Source organism: Aptenodytes patagonicus, chromosome 10, assembly GCF_965638725.1.
Source record: "Aptenodytes patagonicus chromosome 10, bAptPat1.pri.cur, whole genome shotgun sequence".
NCBI classification, from domain to species: domain Eukaryota; kingdom Metazoa; phylum Chordata; class Aves; order Sphenisciformes; family Spheniscidae; genus Aptenodytes; species Aptenodytes patagonicus.
Genome location: NC_134958.1, coordinates 15,636,909 through 15,650,588, shown reverse-complemented (window position 1 = coordinate 15,650,588; position 13,680 = coordinate 15,636,909). Strand labels below are relative to the sequence as shown.

The 13,680-nt window shown below is 45.0% G+C and overlaps 1 long non-coding RNA gene across 1 annotated transcript; it reads right to left on the bottom strand.

Annotated features, from left to right (window-relative positions):
• Nucleotides 1-1,478: 1,478 nt before the first annotated feature.
• LOC143165027 (uncharacterized) lies at nt 1,479-3,414 on the bottom strand. The gene is made up of 2 exons (XR_012996181.1): nt 3,327-3,414; nt 1,479-1,775 (listed from the first exon to the last, which is right to left on the bottom strand). It is a non-coding gene; the product is annotated as an uncharacterized LOC143165027 (long non-coding RNA).
• Nucleotides 3,415-13,680: the final 10,266 nt, after the last annotated feature.

The window sequence follows — 13,680 nt, the reverse complement described above, 5'->3', positions numbered from 1 at the left end:
GCAGATAACTGGCAAGCAAGATCTTGCTGCACAAAAAGTTACAAAGAGATGGCAGTTTCTTTACTAAGGGCACAAGTGCAAACTATCTTAATGCAAAGAAAGGGTAAGAAATGTAATAGGTGATTAGGTTCAGGTATGACAAGAAAACAGGAAAGGAAACAAGGAAATCAGAACTGTATCAGCTTTCTTAAAGGATCAGTATAAAAGAATGGCAGAAGCATACAAGGACAAAAATTTACAAGGCCAGAGATATCAAGAGCAACGAGAAAAAGAGCTATAGACATACTAGTAGGAAAACAACAACCGTAAGAATTGTTGGTCTGCTGTTCTGAGGGAACGCTACCGGGTGGCCAATGTCAAGAAGGCAGAAGCATTTACTATTCTTCTCTAGAAAGGCTAACAGAAAACAGGAGCTAGCTCAGTTAAACAACACTGATAAAGAGCAAGATTTCAGCCTTGAAACAAGGCTGAAACAGGTTAAAGAGTGCTTATCTAAGCCAGATGTTTTAAAAACTGTTGAGTCAAGACTTCTTCCTAAAAAATGTTGTCTTAGAAGTGTTAACAATTATCTTTCAAAACTCATGGAGGATAATGAGGTATCTGAAGACTAGAAGTGGCAAATGTGCCAGTCACTCTTTCTCAAAATTCCCTTCAAATCCTTGAAAACTTTGATAACAAATCATCAAACAAATTACCAGTTTGTATCTAGAAGATAGCGAGGAGAGGAGTTAGCAGCCAACATAGACCTGTAAAGACAAGGCACGTAACAGTGATCTGATTTCTCATGTCAGAGCAACAGACCTTATGGACAGAAGTGGCAGAATAACAACTTTACTATAGTAAGACTTTTAGCAGTATCTATATGGGGTTCTCATAAGCAAACAAGGGAAGCATAGCTGTGATGAAATTTCAGTAAGATAAGTAAAAAAACTTGAATATCCATTCCCAGAAAGTAATCATCATCAGTTCTATGTCAAAACAAGTATGTCTGAGTGAGGCTCCAAACATCAGTGTGCTATTCCTATTCTGTTCATTGTTTTGTTTAATCACCTTGGTCACAAAATAAGGAGTACACTTGTTAAACCCACAAGCAATCTGAAACTGAGAGGGACTATAAGTAATAGAAGAAAAATTTAAAAAAAAGGTCTGAAAAATGGACAAAGTACAATGCAGATAAGAACAACATTCTACAAAAGGAAAGAATTGACTGCACAAATTCAGGATGGGGCTGCTAGGCTATGTGGCATTACTGTAAAATAAAGAATCGGGGGTCATAGTGCCTGACAAACTAATCACGAGTCAGTGTCATGCTGCTGCCACAGAAAAAGGTGCAAACAGCAAGCATTATACTTACGTATAGTACGCATTAGATCCGTGAAAAAATTCTCGTACTCTACACCGGCAAGGCCTAAGCTAAGCACTACGTCAAGTGAGAAGATGGCAAAGGAATTGGTAATCATAACTGTTATGATAACCAATTGGCAAATAATTTGTTTTTCGTATTCACAGTTTAGAGGACAACTGCAAATTCATTTACATGAACTGCAAATAGGTTTAAATTAAAGTAAGACAAAACAGAACTAAGCAAAAAATGTTTAAAAAGTAAGGCTAATGAAGCTCTGAAGATTATGCAGTCTCTAACATTTAAGACTTTTTTTTTTAAGTAGATACAAACAGGTATAGCTGATCTTGGTCTGAAACACGAAGTTGGACTAGACCATCTCCAGGATTCCTTCCAGTCCCATTTTTCTGCAATTCAACACTTTTGCATGAACCTGGGAAGGACAAAATTGAGAGCTCAGTCCAGGTAGTCAAATCAGTAGATGCCAAATCTGCGTGTGAGTTTTAAAGCTGACTGCACATTTTTTGTGTTACATTTGTGATCTCATTTTTTCCCCATCTTTTTTCTGCTATGGAAAAAGCAGCCTGCTTTCTTTATAATATACAAATCTTTGATCTAAATATCGCCCCTCAGTTTGCAGACTGCCTTTTTTCTGAGTCTTACCATAAATTACAAATAGGGTGTGGCCACCTTTATCTAAGAAAGAGGTAGAAAGAGCAAAATTAATCTTTGCTTCCTTTCCCTTCAAACAAAACACGTCCAGCATCAGACTTTCAGTGAACAAAAGTATGAAGGCTGTCTGATTTTTCATATTTGGAGTATTTGTTCTGAATTTCTTCTGTCTTGCAGAATTTGCAATGGACAGTTGAAGCTATAGTTTATGTTGTTCTGAATACTCATTTCCAATGTAGTCCCCTAATTAGGATGGGAAACGGAGAAACAGGACTCCCTGTACTCATTCTTCTTTCTTCCACTGTGAATCCATTTCTCCGTGTCTCAGCGCAGCCCCAGGCCCCATCTTCAAAACAGGATAGCATTCGCATGAAAAGCACCCAATTCCAGATCCTGATTTCAAGTGGGAATTAGGTACCTAAACTAAGATACCTAACAAGAAAGCTAAACTTACTAAAGGAGTAAAGGTGCTACTTGTCTTTGAAAATCTAGGTTTAAATACTGTACTGTATTATTAAAATTGTTATTTTTTACACGGGAGACACATCTAAAAACTACCTGGCCAATTTCTGCATGCATTATCCTCTGCTCTACTAATTTGGGAATAAACGCTGCATAGTATTCACCACTCCCGAGGTCCGTGAGTCCAGTGGCAAATAAGACCGCCTGGCATGCTACCGACTAGAGGCCACCAAGAGCCGGTGCGCTTTGTAAGAGGGAAAGTGCCCGGAGTGAACTGGAAACAGCTGTCCTTGCGGGTGCTTACAGCTGACCCGAGGCAGCGGCAGGGCAGTCGCAGCCATCCGCACTTGCGCCTCCCGGACTTTGCTGCTTACAGCGAGCCGGAAAGCCCTCGTCCTCACGAGATGCGTTGGAATACCTCGGCCACCCCCGGCGGCTTGGCCGGCCGCCTGCGGCCTGCCTCGCCGGGGCGCCCCGGGCAGCGCGCGTCGCGCCCGCGCTGTGACCGGGCCGTGCTCCTGCCCCGCGACGTCCGGCCGCAGCCCCGCTCCGCCCCGCCGCCGAGGCGGCCGTTCCGCGGCGCGCCCCCCGAGCCGCCGCCGGCGAAGCGCCGCCGGAGCTCCCCGGACGGGACCCGCGCAGCACCCCCCCCGGCCCGCAGCGGCGAGGCCGGGCCGAGGGGCTGGCCGGGCCCCGCGGCCCCCCAGCGTCCTCAGGGGCCCGCCGCGGGGGTGCCCCGCGGCTCCCGCCGGGCGGAGGACAACGGACAAAGCGGCCGCGGGCGGGGGGAGGCGACGGAAGGGGGAGGCCGCGGCGCCGGCCCGGCCCGGCCAGGCCAGGCCCGCTTTACCTGGTCTCAGCCGGCAGCCGGCGAGCAGGGCCGGTACCGCCGCTTCGGGCGGAGGCAGAAGCGCTCGAGCCACACCGCCGGGCCCGCCCCGCTGACATCAGGCGGGCGGCAACGGGCCGGGCCCCGCCCGCCGTCCGCCCCGCGCCTGGGGCTGCAGGGCTGCCGCGCCCGGGCCGCGGCCCGGGGCAGCGGCGGAGAGGGCATCCGCGGCGGCTCCGCGGGTGGAGCGGGAGCCGGGCAGAGCTGCGGGGCAGGCCGGCGGGCGGAGGCGGGCGGAGGCCCGGCCGGCCCCGGATCCCCCGTGGAGCAAGGCCCGCCCCGACGCCCCCGAGGGGCGGAGGCCCGGCCCGCACCCCGACCCGTGGCGGGCTGTACCCGAACGCGTGGGACGGGCGGCCGGCTGGGGCTGGCAGTGCTGGCGCAGCGCACCGCACGGCACCATGGCAGAACAGGCGGCGTCCCTCTCCCACGAGCCCCAGCAGTGCCGCCACCCGGGGCTGGCTCCCACCCCGACACGGCACTCTGCTCTCCGTTGTCTGCTGGATGGCAAGAGAAAGGCCAAACTCTGCATTTCTCTCATGAGGCTGCCGGAGGTGTGAGAGCCCAAGCGGAACTAAGTGCTCTGGACGTGCTGACAGACGTGGCCCACGTAAGTGCCTGGATGCAGCTTGTGCTGTCCTCCGAGGCGCTGGAGGGCATCCTGAGGCACAGCACCATCCTCGGTCATTGCCTGGAGTGTGACCAAAGGCCTTGACACCGTCTCCACAACGTGTTGCTGTGGAGTTCCTGTAAGCTGTTGCAGTTCTCACCTTCTTCCAGGACCGTGTCACAGAGCTGGTACCAAGATGTTAATTAAGAATTATTAGCTTGGCTTTTGTTTTTAACATAGTGATCTCATTCACCAAATGATGGTTCATTTGTGACATTATAACATGTTCATGTTCCTTTACAGCTCTCTGTTTTTAAATGAATAACAGTTTCTTAGCTGAGGTTTGGCTGCGAAAAGATTGGGAACTCTTGTTCCAGTATGCAACTCCAGAAAAAAGATGGCTAATGTAAATCAAAAACTGTTAAAACATTTTAGAGCTTCTTCACTGTGAACACTTACTTAAGCACTTTGCTACTTCAGGCGTGTCTTCAGAAGTCTAGTTTCTTTAGGATAATTGAATTTGGCCATGTAACTTTGTCCTGGTTTCAGCTGGGATAGAGTTAATTTCCTTCCTAGTAGCGGGTACAGTGCTGTGTTTTGGATTTGGGATGAGAACAATGTTGATAACACACCGATGTTTTAGTTGTTGCTAAGCAGTGCTTACACTAGTCAAGGACTTTTCAGCTTCCCATGCTCTACCGACTGAGCAGGCTGGAGGTGCACAAGAAGCTGGGAGGGGGCACAGCCGGGACAGGTGACCCCAGCTGGCCACAGGGACATTCCATACCATGGGACGTCATGCTCAGTACATAGACTGGGGAAAGCTGGCCGGGGGGGCCGCTGCTGGGGGACTGGCTGGGCATCGGTCGGCAGGTGGTGAGCAACTGCACTGTGCATCACTTGCTTTGTGTATTATTATTATTATTATTTTATTCTATTTCAATTATTAAACTGTTTTTATCTCAATCCATGAGTTTTCTCACTTTCACTCTTCCGATTCTCTCCCCCATCCCACTGGGGGGGGGAGGGTGATCGAGCGGCTGTGTGGTGCTTAGTTGCCAACTGAGGTTAAACCACGACAAACTTGTAAGTTACTGACATCCTTTTCTAAAGGTATTTGATTCAGGAGACATTAGTAAACTGTTGAACTATTGGCTTAAAGAGCAGTGGATATTATGGTGTCAGAGAAGACCATTCCCCAGCATAGTTTCATTAGATGAGCATAAAGGACACAAAGGATAAGGATTAACCCTCAAAATTAATATTTTTCCCAGTTTGACATGTCAGGGACATCATAGCTTCTCTCTCACAGATGAAAACAACTAAGAGTGAGACATTGTGAACTTTACATGGCTATAAAAGAAAGCGATAGTGTTACAAAGAAGTTTAGGAAACATAACAAAAAGGAATCTCCTCTTTCAGGAGGCCCAGGCATCCCTACCACATAAACCTCATAAATGTGTTAAATTCTGCCTTCAGACTTAGTATGTGTCTGGCTACCACAGAGAGTCTTCCAGAACTTGACTGGTCTAGTTGCTAGAAAGCTCCTCCTAACTTAGGAAGAAAAAGAAAGCGTATGGACTTTGGAAGCAAGGTCAGGCTACCCAGGAGGACCACAGAGATGCTGTTCGCCACTGTAGGGAGAAAATTTGTACAGCCAAAGCTCAGTTGCAGTTGAAGCTGGTCAGTACTGTGGTGGATAACAAAAAAGGCTTTTTTAAGTATGCTAACAGCAAAAGGAGGTCAAAGAAAACATTGGTCCGTTTCTTGATGAGGTTGCTCACCTCACAAATAGGGATGAAGATAAAGCAGAGACATTTAATGCCTTCTTCACCTCTGCCTTTAACACCAATGGTGGGCCTTGGGACGCCCAGAACCCTGGGTTGGAGAACTGTCACTGGGGGAGTGATAAGCTCCCAGTTGACTTGGAACTTGTACAGGATTTGCTGCTGCAACTGAATGCACGTAAGTCTATGGGGCCTGATGTGATTCATCCCAGGGTATTGAAGGAGTTTGCCCGTGTTATTGCGAGACCTTTCTCAGTTATTTATCAACAGTCTTGGGAATCTGGAGAGGTCCCAGTCGACTGGAAGCTAGCAAATATTATTCCAATTTTCAAGAAGGGCAAGAAAGAAGACCCTGCTAATGACAGGCCTGTCAGTCTCACTTTGGTGCCTGGTAAAATTATGGAGAAGATTATTCTGGGAGTTATTGAAAATCACTTGAAAGACAATGCAGTCATTGGTCAAAGCCAACATGGGTTCATGAAGGGAAAGGCATGCCTTACTAACTTAATATCCTTTTATGATAAGATTACCTGCCTAGTGGATGGAGGGAAGGCAGTGGATATGTTTGGGGTTTTTATTTTAGCAAAGTTTTCGATACTGTCTCTCACAGTATCCTTCTGGACAAAATGTCCAGCATACAGCTAGACCCACCTGGAGTACTGTGTTCAGCTCTGGGGCACCCAGAGTAAGAAAGACATGGGCCTGCTCGAGTGGGTCCAGAGGAGGACCATGAAGATGATCAGGCGGCTGGAGCACATCCCTTAGTAGGAAAGGCTGAGAGAGTTGGGGTTGTTCAGCCTAGAGAAGAGAAGGCTCTGGGGAGACCTTATTGCAGCCTAGCAGTACTTAAAGGGGGCCTACAGGAAAGATGGGGAGGGACTCTTTATCAGGGAGTGTAGTGATAGGACGAGGGGTAATGGTTTTAAACTGAAAGAGGGTAGATTTAGATTAGATATTAGGAAGAAACTCTTCACTGTGAGGGTGGTGAGACACTGGCACAGGTTGCCCAGAGGAGCTGTGGATACCCCATCCCTGGAAGTGTTCAAGGCCAGGTTGGACGGGGCTTTGAGCAACCTGGTCTAGTGGAAGGTGTCCCTGCCCACAGCAGAGGTGTTGGAACTAGATGACCTTTAAGGTCCCTTCCAACCCAAACCATTCTAGGATTCTATGATTCTATGACATGTACACAATACAATGGGTGAACAACTGGCTGAAGAGTTGGGCTCAAAGAGTTGTAGAAAATGAAGTAACATCTGGCTGGTGGCCAGTCACTAGTGGTGTTCCCCAGGGCTCAATTTTAGGGCCAGTTCTCAACTCCTGGACACAGGAGTTGAGTGCACACTGAGTCAGTGTGCCAACAATACTAAATTAGGAGGAGCCATTGATTCCCTTGAGGGTAGAGAGGCCTTACATAGAGATCTTGATAGAATAGAGCACTGGGCAATCACGAACTGTATGAAATTTATGAAAGACAAATGCTGGGTTCTGCACCTGGGATGGTGTAATCCTGGATGTACGTATGGACTGGGGGACAAGAGGCTGGAGTGCAGCCCTGCAGAAAGGGATCTGGGGAGCTGGATGATGGTAAGCTCAATATGAGTCAACAACGTGCCCTGGCAGCCCAAAGGGCCAGCCGTATCCTGGGGGGCATTAGGCACAGTGTAGCTAACCAGTCGAAAGAAGCGATTGTCCCACTATGCTCAGCATTGGTGCAGCCTCACCTCAAGTACTGTGTGCAGATTTGGGCTCCGCAATCTAAGAAGGATAAAAAAATATTAGAACGTGTTCAAAGGAGGGCAACAAAGATGGTGAAAGGACTAGAGGGCATGGCTTACGAGGAGTGGCTGAGGATACTAGGTTTGTTCAGCTTAGAGAAGAGGAGACTGAGGGGTGACCTCATTGTCTACAACTTCCTCATGAGGGGGAGCAGAGAGGGAGGTCCTGATCTCTCTGGTGTCCAGCGGTAGGATGTGAGGGAATGGCTTAAAGCTGCATCTGGAGAAGTTCAGATTGGATATTAGGAAAAAGTTCTTCACTGAGAGGGTGGTCAAGCACTGGAACAAACTCCCTAGGGAAGTGGTCACAGCCCCAAGCCTGTCAGTGTTCAAGAATGCTCTTAGATATATGGTTTAAGTTTTAGGTTGCCCTATGTGGAGTCAGGAGTGGGACTCGATGATCCTTGTGGGACCCTTCCAACTCAGGATATTCTATGATTCTAATTTCTTGCCTACTTTTGCTCGTGGCTGGTTTATATGTTTGTTCTCATGCCACCGCTGTCCTTCAGCATACATTGTTCTTTTTTTGTCCTTGCTATTTTTCCTGATATATTTATAGGTGCAATCTATAGTCTTTATAATCTAGTCTTTATTTTGGTGAGATGAACCATTTGGTTCCTTTACTCTCCTCTGTAAAATAGTTTCTCCTTAGCACCTTTCTTAGCACTTTGCACCTTACTTTCTCCTCTCTCACCTTAGTGGCCCTTCTCTGCACTCTTCAGGTCTGAATTCCTTCAACGTGTGTGACCAGAACTGTATGCAGTATTCTAGATGAGACCAGCACTGCCTGCTGACATTAGCACTTTCTGATCTCCCCTGGAAATACTTCATCTGATTCATCCTGGAGCTGACAAACTGTGGCTTTTTTATGGCTCCATCATGCTGTAAAATCAGTTGGCTTTTGAGCAACTAAAATACCTAGGGCTTCAACCTCCTCAGTCGCTTTCAGCTGATTGGTGCCTAACTGGTAACAGAAATTCTTATTCCCAGTCACCAAATACACAACCTTACTCTCTGCAATATTAAATTTCATCCTGTTTTCATTTTTGTAGTCCTCAAGTCATTCAGTTCTTGCTGTAGAGCATTCTCCTTTTCTTCCATAATGGTAGTATTTTTACCCATATTCTTGTCACACAACAGCTATAACCTGAAGTAAAAGCCCAGTGAAAGCATATCACTTGTACTTAGGATAAAAAGCCAAAAGTGAAGTCACAAAGCTTTGGGGAGCCAAAAGCCATTTCTGCAGCCTGCTAAGTCTTATTAAAGCTGCCCAGTCTTCATTAAGATTTTGCTTTGCACTGTTGAGTGAGACACTGTAACTCAGCCTGGTAAGAATACAACCTTTCCCTAAGCCAGAAACACCTTTGGAGAATTGTCTGTATTATTTCCGTATCCCTTTCAACTTAATCTCAGCAGTCTCTCTGTTTTAAAATAAAGACCTGTTTGATTTTGCTAGTGTAAGAAGTAATGCTCTGATGAAGTTACTGGAATAATTTCTAGCAGGCACAAACTAACTGGAACTTTGACCATTAGCTTTAACATGGACAGAGTGAAAAGAGAATGAATGGGTATCTGCAAAGGTTTTGAAGAAAGCATGAGAGACAGCCGGGCCAAGAGAGGGAATCAGTAGCAGAATTTAAAAAGGGAAAGAAAAAAACCAGGCATAATAATTTTTGAAGACTTTTTAAACCTTACAAACACATTACATTTATTTATCAGGTACCTTACTTCATTTTTTGTTGGTGTGATAACATGGAAATTCAGACAGGTTCTATAGTCATTAGATCTCTATCTGACAAAGACACGGACGCCACGTATACGGTATGTTTTTATTGGACTTCAGAAGGCTTAGGGTTTTATCCAATATCTGTCTGGAACATGCGAGCATTGTCCATCTCTCATTCACAGACCCAGTAGCGTTACATCATTTTCAGAATACAGTAACGTACAAACCATTACACAGTGGCCCCCAGAGGGTGCCCTGCTGACATCGGTGTGCATTTCTTCGAGAAGGACAAATTCTGGATGCTGAGAAAACACCTCCTAAAGCTCCCCTAAGCTGAGCCAAGAGTAATGTATGGGCAACTGACACTATGTTTCAATCAAACGTTAAAGGAAAGCTAAGATAGTTTTAAATAATAGTGTACAGATGGACACATGGCTGCAGGATTTAGAGACATTACTGTGAGCTGTGCTGTGGGATAAATGCATTTAAACAATGAATTTGCTTGTGTTACCTTCTGAGACATGAAAGTGGAGGTCTCTGCTTCTCTTGATGTACTTGCGATATCACAAACTCCTTAAGCAGCAGACCTGAGGACTGCTTCCTTAGGTCACAGTAATGCCAAATCCTGCAGGACAGACAAGCCTCTAAATGAGTCCCACAGGGTAAGTGAAACAGCATTTTTGTACTTACTGTGTTCTTAAACCCTATTTCTAATATCTACGTACACCTCTTTGTCAAACTTCATTTTATTCTGATATTTCTATATTAATTTTAAAGTTGGTTTACTTAGACTTTCATTGCTGCTGAATTTCAGTGCAAACATAAAAGATTTGTGGTTTATTTGATCACTTAACCAGTGTTCAGAGACTGTGTGCTCCAGGAGTAGTAGAACATTGGAAGATACACAGTGGGGCTAACATCAACCATGAATGACAATGCAATCTATTGCTCTCCTGTAGCCTTCAGGCAAAGGCTCTTACCATTAATGCAATGCATCTATATTCTTAATTTGTGAAAGACTGACTACAAAGAAGTGTTCACCATATGAATGCAACAAAAAAAAGGACAGATATTTAATCGTGCGAGCCTTACATGGCTAAGATTGCCACAGCAAATTAACTTCCTTCTTAAGTGTACATTTTACTTATTGAATTGCGTATCACTTCCTTTGAATACTCCTAACATATTCAGTTACACAAAATGCACCATGTAGTGCTGCAATTTAGCTATTTCACTGTAAGCCAGCATCACGTAGAGAAATCTTAAAATCACTGCATGGCTTTACTGAGCAAGGGAAGTTGTGAAAGACACACAGTTATGGTGGAAAGTGTAGCGTTATAGTTTCTTTGCGCTGTTCAGTGAGGCTGCTGGTAACCCGTACAGTTCGGTCTGCAAAAAGTCTTGTTCCACTTGTGCTCATTTTTTATCCTTGTGCTTTGCCTGACTGTTTCAGCTACATTATTTCGATTGCTTTTAGTTATGAGGACAGATGAAACAAAGAGGCAAGAATTCTGGCCACTTTGTATTTAATATTTAATTGATTAAAAATCACCTTGGCTTCAAAGAGGGATTGCTGTATCAGTAAGAATTAGTACCTTTCTTGGTCTGATAAAAATTTGTTTTAATTCCAAAGCTCTGGATCACTGGAAATGACACAATGAATATACATGATAATTTCATAGGCACTTAGATCCTAGTCTTGATCAGAGCTGCAGTTGTTCCAAATTGCACAGGAGACATTCATCTTGCAACACCTTCTGTAAGACAAAAGTGGGAGGAATAGGAGTACTACTCTGATAAATCACCCGTGGGGTTAAATAGAAGCAAAAATATATGCGGTTTGGTCAAACTGAAGGGCTTAGCCCTCTGTTTCTCTTTCTGTATCTTACAACACATCCTGGAAGTGACAGTATAAATGGCCACACGGCTCCATCTCTACATGGAAGCATTATCAAAGTTGGTGTCCTGGTTTTGGCTGGGATAGAGTTAATTTTCTTCCTAGTAGCTGGCATAGTGCTGTGTTTGGATTTAGCATGAGAATAACATGATAACGCACTGATGTTTTAGTACTAAGTCAAGGACTTTTCAGCTTCCCATACTCTGCCAGCGAGGAGGTGCACAAGAAACTGGGAGGGAGTATAGCCAGGACAGCTGACCCAAACTGGCCAAAGGGACATTCCATACCATGTGACGTCATGCTCAGTATATAAGCTGGGGGGAGTTGGCCGGGGGGGCAGCAATTGCTGCTCTGGAACTGGCTGGGCATCAGTTGGCAGGCAGTGAGCGGTTGCATCACTTTTTTTTTTTTCCTTGGGTTTTGTTCCTCTCTCTCTCTTTTGTTGTTTTACTTTTCATTACAATTTATTACAATTTATTATTATTATTACTATTATTTTATTATTTCAAGTATTAAACTGTTCTTATCTCAACCCATGAGTTTTCTTACTTTTGCTCTTCCAATTCTCTCCCCCATCCCACCGGGGGGGGGGAGGGTGAGCGAGCGGCTGTGCGGTGCTCAGTTGCCAACTGGGGTTAAACCACGACAGTTGGGTTCTTCTGCTCCACGTAAGGATAGCTGTGTTCATCACCAGAGAGATGAAGGCCTGAACAAAGAACAAAGTCCCTTTAGGCAGTCACCTCTTTTTCCCTGCTTCTTAGAAATGTCACAGCCAAAATGACATTATATTTTACCTCAGTTAAAGGCATTATCCTCATTCAGATACTGCTGTAGATCTCTGGTTCCCAGAAGTATTTTTCATGTCCATATTCATATGGACATTTTTAGCTGGGGAGGACAGGAAACCATCATTCCAGGCTAAAGGACTGAGAAACTAAAATTGTGTAAATTGCTCTTCCCGTGATATTACGAAGATCCTTTTTACGCTATTTTGAGCCTACTTTCTAAATCCATTTTTATAATGGCCATTTACCTGTGATTCATCGTCCTTCACTGTTCAGAGGTAATCCTTTTGTCTGCTTTTGCCACCTCTCATTCTGTGATGTTTGTCAGGATCTCTAATATCTGTAATCAGCCCAGTCAGCTTTTGATATTTCATGGGGGTGCCAGCTACTGCTGCAGTGCATGAAAGCAGAAACTTACACCATAATTGCTATACAGATCTATTATATGGATCCAGAGTGTGAATTTACAGGGAAAAGGAGGAACTTAGTAGGCTGGAAATCCCTCATTTCACTGCCTTATGCAGTGCACCCACACTAGGACTCAAGCCACCCCAATTCTACCATGACCACGGACAGCTCCGATTCACATCAGAAAGCAACAGGAGTATCATTATTCTATCATTTGATGGTACAGTAGAAGAACGCAAATGGATCACATCATAAAACCCCATCTCTCAATTGTAAACAGTCTTCCCTAGAGGTTCTAGTCTCTATGCTACAGAACCATGCTTGGATATTCTTTTTAAGCTTTCACCCCAGTTCGCATATCTTCTGTTTCTTTTCTCCTTGGCAGAAAGCCAGCTGGAGGAGCGTCTCTGCACTGCAGTGAAAAGCTGCAGCTCTGGAAAGCTACCATGTCAAAAATAAGCAGCACGTATTAAGACTGAATCACCTGAAAACAGAAGACACTTCTACCAGCTGGTATGAAAATCTCTGAAAATCTTTCGCCTTCATGTTTTGTCGTCATGTCTTCCCTCCGTGATCTACAATCCTACTTTCATGGTAGAATTTATTGTACGCTGGTGTTTACTTGCAGGTTTATTGGTTTATTCACATGTTTACCTGCTTCAGTGCAATCCCTTGAGACACACTAAATTAATGCTGCTATGCAAGTTTACAACACACAGAAATAAATTAAACCCTTTTGATGCACTAATTCTCTCTGTTTACAAGATTTATTTCATAAAGATCATAGCCAGTGGCGTCACCACAATTTAATGTGAAAAAGACCTATTGCATCATCTCCTAAGTTATATGTTGAGAGCTAGAGACCTTTTGATTAAAGATCTCAATTTGAGAAAACTCTGTAAGCTAGTAACATCAGTTGTAGCCTGCAGAGATAATTATTCTGGATTCTCCCCCCTTTCTGTGGTTGGCTCTTTTCCTGCTTATCTTCTCTCAGAGTCTTATGACACTATAGATTCACATATGCTTGCCAAAATGCCGACTGTCCGAACCTTCTAAGGTTTCAACTGTGCCCTCACTGCAGGCTTGGTGGGTACTAAGGAACAAAACAGGGCAGGACACTGGTTTATCTACCCATCAAGCCTCCTAAACTCTAGCTCATCTCTATGGAAATCTAGCAGACTGCAGGGGGCAGAACCTGACACTGTTTTAGGAAACGCTGCAGATTATTGCTGACTTGACTCTTGTTTTACAATAGCTGGGTTGCTTTTCCACCCAGCTGCATCAGCACAGGATGGATCTCCCTTTCTTTGTCAGAAAAGACATTGAT